Source organism: Cryptomeria japonica, chromosome 1 (assembly GCF_030272615.1).
Source record: "Cryptomeria japonica chromosome 1, Sugi_1.0, whole genome shotgun sequence".
NCBI lineage: Eukaryota > Viridiplantae > Streptophyta > Pinopsida > Cupressales > Cupressaceae > Cryptomeria > Cryptomeria japonica.
Genome location: NC_081405.1, coordinates 312,448,600 through 312,455,234, shown reverse-complemented (window position 1 = coordinate 312,455,234; position 6,635 = coordinate 312,448,600).

Genomic DNA, 6,635 nt, shown 5'->3' with positions numbered 1-6,635 from the left:
ATGTTTAGTGTTAAATGTTTTTGCATTAATGAAGATATTATGGCATTTCTAGAAATTTGGTATAGTGGAAGTTTCTATATGTAGGAAACAATATTTAATGTGTCAATAGAATAATGTCTTGCATTCCTCTAGATTATGAAGACTGTATGTCATGGTTCTCAATACAATGCTTATGTTCTATGAATATTTCTCTATCATTTTCGTAGTTTCTCTATGGATTAGTTAGCTAAGCTAATTACTATTGTTTCTAATAGTAAGACTGTCTAATAGAACATGTCCATAAAAAGTCTGGTGGCTTCCAAATATGTTGATTCAAGTGTTGTAGTTTGGAGGATTTGTTCATATGGTATGTGCAGTGTTCCAATTTAGTTGTCAAGTGGCAACTTGATTGGCAACTGAAGAAACGATGTTCTAAGTTCTAGGTGTTAGCTATTCTAGTCATTAGCTAACTATGATGTTGTATTCTACCTGGATCATATTCCTTTGGTTTAGGTTTGCTTCAAAAGATGTGTATGGCTAATGATTTGGATCTTACCATTGTGTGTGTAGATCCACATTGTGTCATGCATTGGAGACTATTTTAGGCTGATTGGTTGGTGTGCTTCATTTTTCATCTACACGTTTTATTTGATACCAACCTTGGAGGATGTGTTAGTGTATGCGGTTCTTTGGGATCATTTAGAAATATTGTATTGCAATGTTTTTGGGACCTCTCTAACTCCTAAGGTGGACCACATTTATTATTTTAGGTTAAAGTGGTTGAAAATTTGTGTAATAATTTATATTCTATTATGGCCGACCTAGTTAAGGGTTCTGATGATTAATCTTGTATATAAAGGAGTGTGAATGCATTAGTGAGTGTGTGAAACAAATGTAAATTGATTTGTTGAAGGTGTGAAGGATCTACAAGTAGATATAGAATTGGAGATGTGAAAAGTATTACTGTGAAGAGCTTTGATGATAATATTCTTAGCGTGATAGAGTTCATAGATTAAGTTCATGATCTAGAGATATCGTGCATTTTAATTCAGCTATTTTTTCTCTATCGAAAGACAATGAGTCTCTTGGTAGCTATTTGTATTTTTCCCTAAAATAGGTAAGTTTCAATCCTCCAAGTCACTTGTATCTTGCACTAAGGTTGTGCACCTTAGTTCTACAAGTCGTCTCAAGATAAGGGTGTTCTAGAGGCAATATTGTAATAAATTATATTCATAAATTGTGAATTTGATTCTCACTCTGGTTTTTCTAAAACTAGGTTTTCTATGTACAAATCTAGTGTTCATGTGTTTGTTATGTTTCATACTTTCATGATTTTCTATTTCTAGGATTATATGTTTGTAATTTAAAGTTTGAAGATCAAAAGTTAAGCATTTGAAGGTTCATTCTAATTCATCCCTCCTCTTAGTATTGTGTGTTCAACAATCTACCATGCAGGTAAATAACAATGAAATGACAATATGATTATACCATTCACATACAAAGTAGGCTTTTCTTCACTGTTCTCCTATCCTCTATGATCTTGTTTTTGATGTTGTTTCTCTTAGATTTGTGTTGCACTTGTACAAGAGCTCAAGGAAGAATGGATATGGGTGTGATGATAAATAGCTATGATGCAAAGATGATGTGATGATGTATTGCTTAGAATGATTTTGACAAAATGTAAGTATGCTCAAGGTATGCTAATTGGAAAATGAGAGGAGGAAGCCTCTTTTGTAGAGACCATTCTAAAAACAAAGGGTTTAGATTAAAAGGTGGGATTATGAATGACCAAGATCACATAGGTGAAAGAGAATGAATAAGATTTGAGGGTAGGTAGAGATGAAGGGAGGAGATTAAGGGGTGGAAAGGTAAAATATAAGGGAACATAGGATTAAGAGATTAAATTGAAATAGAGGAATAAGATTTAGGAGTAGGTAATTGTTGACCATTTTTGTGTTAACCTTAGTCATGCAAATAACCGGTCTGAGATAATCTACTAACTAAAACCCTATTACTTCCCCAAGGGCCTAAACCCTAAACCCTTAAGGCTTCATGCCTTAGCCTTTTTTTGGCCTTCCTCTTTTTCTTGATTGACTGGTTCAAGCAGTCATTCCACTTAACCTTAATAGTTCGAGTGTCTCTTTTTCCATCCCAAGAGTGGTCACTTTTTACCTAGTATCGGCAGGCAAAGGGCTTTCAACAATATAACTACCTTATCCCAATATTATAGCGATTGGAGCTAGCCATTGGCCCACCCCTATTATGTTGTGATATCCACTTGTTTTTCATCATGATATCGCTGTGATTGGGAGGGATTGTTGGGTTCTTTTTATAGTGTTGCAGTAGTCGGGTGGTGAGAAGATTTGTGATGTTGTCGCAGGGTCAAAGTGGTTATGGCTAACCGTCACTTGACCCCTTTGTTACGTTGATAGGGCCATTGGCGATTTAGGAGGATGTTACCATTCTACAGTGATAATTTGGGGGCAACGATCTTTCTTCCCTATGATATTGTGATGGACATGGCTTGGCCAAGTAATGGTCACTATGATATCATGGTGGTTAAGTAATATGTTCTATCCTTGGTTTTGGTACCGCGGTAAGGTTGTTTAGTTGGTGGGGCCAACATATTTTTGTGACACAATCTCAGTTGTCCATCTATGTGTGAGGAGAGGATCGGGTGGCCTAGATTTAAACCTAAAGTGGATGTTGAATTTCAAATTAGTGCCCGAGGGTGGTAGTCGACTTAATGGGTTGAAAATTAGTTCTAACCTTGTTAGTGAACCAAATCGGATGTGATCTCTTTCCAACCACTTCCAAGAAGCCAAGGGACAATTATCATTACTCCACCACAACTTTGCAGACATTTCTCTCAGCTGCCCATGCCCATTTATTTCCTACATAAAATTTTTGGGCTTGACACTTGGAAATCATACGCCATCCAAATGTAGGGTTTCTCCATTTTTTAGGGATAATTGATTTTCCCCAGTTCTAAAAAATATCTTCAGGAACACAACATCAGATCAATCAGTTAGATCTGATCCTCCTTCCTCTATAGCTTAACCCTAGTCAGTTTAGGGTTTCAAAATGGAATGTTCTATCTAAGTTATGTTTGATCTATAAAGGCAATTTTGTAACATACTCTAGGGGTTCTTCTTGCCTTTTCGCTTACAAAATTCTATGAATTCTGCAACTGTAATCACCTTGCCTTTATGTTAATAGACTATCTATTTTTACCTTATCTCTATTGTTGAATACACTACATGTTATTCACCTCTTATTCTGCAGTCTTTCTTATTTTCTCTCTTGATTTCATTCTGTGTTAAATTATTGTTGTTGTGTTGTCTGAGGATATTTATCAATCCCTCTCGATATAAGTTAGGTCCTGACCTTTCTAGTTTTATTTGGAGATAGTTGTCAGATTGAGATATGTGTATGCATTTAGGTGGTTTATTGGTGTCTTGTGCATTCACAAGTGGAGAAAGAAACATCTTTCAATCTAGGTGCATCACCTCTCATTTCCTTTCAACATTCCATCTCCCTCTTTCTTCTCTTGATTCCTAAAATAGGCTTTATAAGTGTTAGATTGGTCCAACAATGCACTCTGATTGGAAAGGAAGGTGACCTTCTCTAGATATTCAACATCACACACACAAGGTCTCACACTTAGAGGTTGTTTCCATGTTTCACAAGGTTGTTGAGCATTAGTGTTCAACAAGGGTGCAAAATTTCATGACAATAATTTGTTGCATGCCTAGTGGGATATATTTTTCAACTTATGCTAAGGATTCTGTGTTGTCCTTAGTATCTTAACCTTTGGAGGAAGCTACCATTCAAGCACTTATTGAATCTTATGACAGATCCAATCTCTTGTTCATGACCTATTGTTGATTTCATGCCAAGAATTCAAACAAGAGCATCTTCTATAGGTATTTTTCAGTATTGTGAACTTTCAATTTCATGTTCTACAAGAGGGAGGGATAGACTTTCATTTTCACCAGTTAGGGGCATTGAAGCGGTTATATATACACCCCTTAGGTCTCATTCAGTTCCCCCAATTATAAGACCACCACAATCTAGAACTTCTGCTTCCCATATCAATAGACCATTATTTCCTATGGCTATCCCTAGAAATCATTCTTTTGTTACCTTTAATGGAGGCAAACTATGGTTTTAGCCTAAGAAGATGATATACCAATAGCTGCCCTAAAAGTTATACGTTTATTTACTAGTGAAAGCTTTGTTACCCAAGTTGAATATATCCAAGATGTTGCTAGCATTTGCACTGTATTTGAATTAAGTGAAGATAACATAGCAATTAGGCATCTTGCATCACCCTTTATGGGTAAGGCTCTACAATGGTATAGGGGATTTCCCTCTAACTCTACTCAAAATTGGGATGAGTTAGAAGAGAAATTATACAAGCACTTTGAAGATAAGATAGATAATTTATTTCTTGTAGAAATGTTAACTACTATCAAAATGGCTCATAATGAATTCATGGGAGATTTCAATTATATATTCCAGAAGACTAGGGGTAGGATCCTTGCTTTGGTCAAGTCATCTTCCAATCATGCTTTCTTATACTTACTTAGGGATCTCAATAGTGATATTGCTAACATGATACAATCAATAGGAGGAGAAAACCTACTAGACAAATATGACATGGCCATAAGGGGAAAAAATTATCTAATACAACCAGGAAAGATAGCTCCTAGACCCCCAATACCCCTATTCCCAAAGGCTCCTATACAATAGACCATTTTGTCACCTCTCCCAATAGCATCTACAAGCCAACAACTCACACCCACACCTACCTCATAATCCATAGAGATTCAAGAGGTCAAGGCCATGATGCAGGGGTTTGGCAATGAATTGGTTACAATAAGAGACAACAGTCTCAAACCAGCAGGCCCTACCAAGCACAAAATCAAAATTATCAACAAAATAGGCCAGCATTTCAAGGGCAAAATCATTGGAGCAATGCTAGGCCTTTGACTAGTTTGAGTTCTACACCTACAAGTAACTCAAAGGCCATAGTTCCAATGCAAAACAACCTTTCCCAAGAGTAGGATTGGTGTACCCAATGTAATTAGCCTCACAATCAGATTATGTGCCAAAGTGGAGAGATTTTTCAAGCTCTAGTAGCACAATGTGAGCCAACCTCTTCAGGACAACAATTCCATAGTTTTCCAACCTATGCAGAGGGAGATTATACCCTTATTAATTGGAAGGAGGCATATTTTTGTGGTGTTAATCAATTGAACAGTGACCTTGTGGCTAACAACACTAGGTCAAAGAAGAGGGCTATATGCGATGACAAATTTTGTATATAAGCACAAATTTCACAAGCTACAACACAAACCACAACTCCAAAATCTCTAGACAAGATAGATACTCCAAACAAAGATCAAAATATGACTTAGAATAGTAGGAAGTAGGGAGAGCCCAAGGTTTCTTTAGTTACAAGACTTGATCTTGTCACTCCTTAGGGTACTACCAAAGCCATGGTCCCCTTTAGTATCGTAGAGTAAATGATGAAAGATAATATTAAAGTTTCCATGTGGGATGTGCTCTCTATCACATCCCAAAGAGATTTTCTCCAGGAGGTCCTAAAGGACATCAACAATGCAGGGGAGACAACAACAAGAAGAAGATCACCTGCTTCAACAAGTTTAGTACAACCTTTGGAGGTAGAAAATTCTAACAAGATTAGTAAGCCACCTCATTTCAATCTCTCCTTGATTATAGTAGCTAATTTAGTGCCTAATAGAATGATAGACTCAGGTTCTAGTAGCTCAGTCATGCCCAAGAATGTAGCTGACCACTTAGGTATTAAATATGAACCTATGGCTAAGGGAGTTGTGCAACTCGATGGCACCTCATTTCAGACAGTTAGAGAGATTAAGGACTTATTATTGACCTTAAATGCATGCCTTAGTTGTAGTATCTTACAAGACATTTTAGTCATTGATCTCCCTACCTTCTTTGCTATTTATTTATTAAGGGAGTTTACTGCTAATATAGGAGGATACTCGTCTTCAGACTGGTCCCATATTCTTTTTAGAACAAGATATGGTACAAAGGTTACCATAAAGGTAGAGCCCATTACAAATGATCACATTGAGCCTTATATTTTGAGCCCTATAAACATAAATTGTACCATCCATGATGAAAAGGAGGACTGTTTAATCTGAGAGCCTGCTAATCGTCTGGAGGAGGTCGGTGACTACCTGCTTGATGAGAGTGGGCTAATGCTTTTAAATTTGACTCAACTAGTGAAGTTAGAGTTATAGGTCTTGGTACTTATTGCATTCATGAGGAAGGGACTTTTATTCCAAATCTCACCAAGGCGTATAATGATTTAAAGTGAGTGTGGAACATGTGTTTTGATGGCTCAAGAAACAAAAATGGTATAGGGGTCGGTGTATTGCTCATCTCTCTTGATGAGGAAAAATACTATTTTTCATTTAGGCTTCATTTTAGCTGCACCAATAATGTAGTCAAGTATGATGCATTGATCTTAAGCCTCTAAATAGCACAAGGAAGAGGGATCAAATCTTTACATGCACATGGGGAGAGTGAGTTGGTTATCAATTAGGTTAGAGCTCAAAGCATAACCAAGAACAACCTTCTTAAATCTTACAAGCATAGAGTTT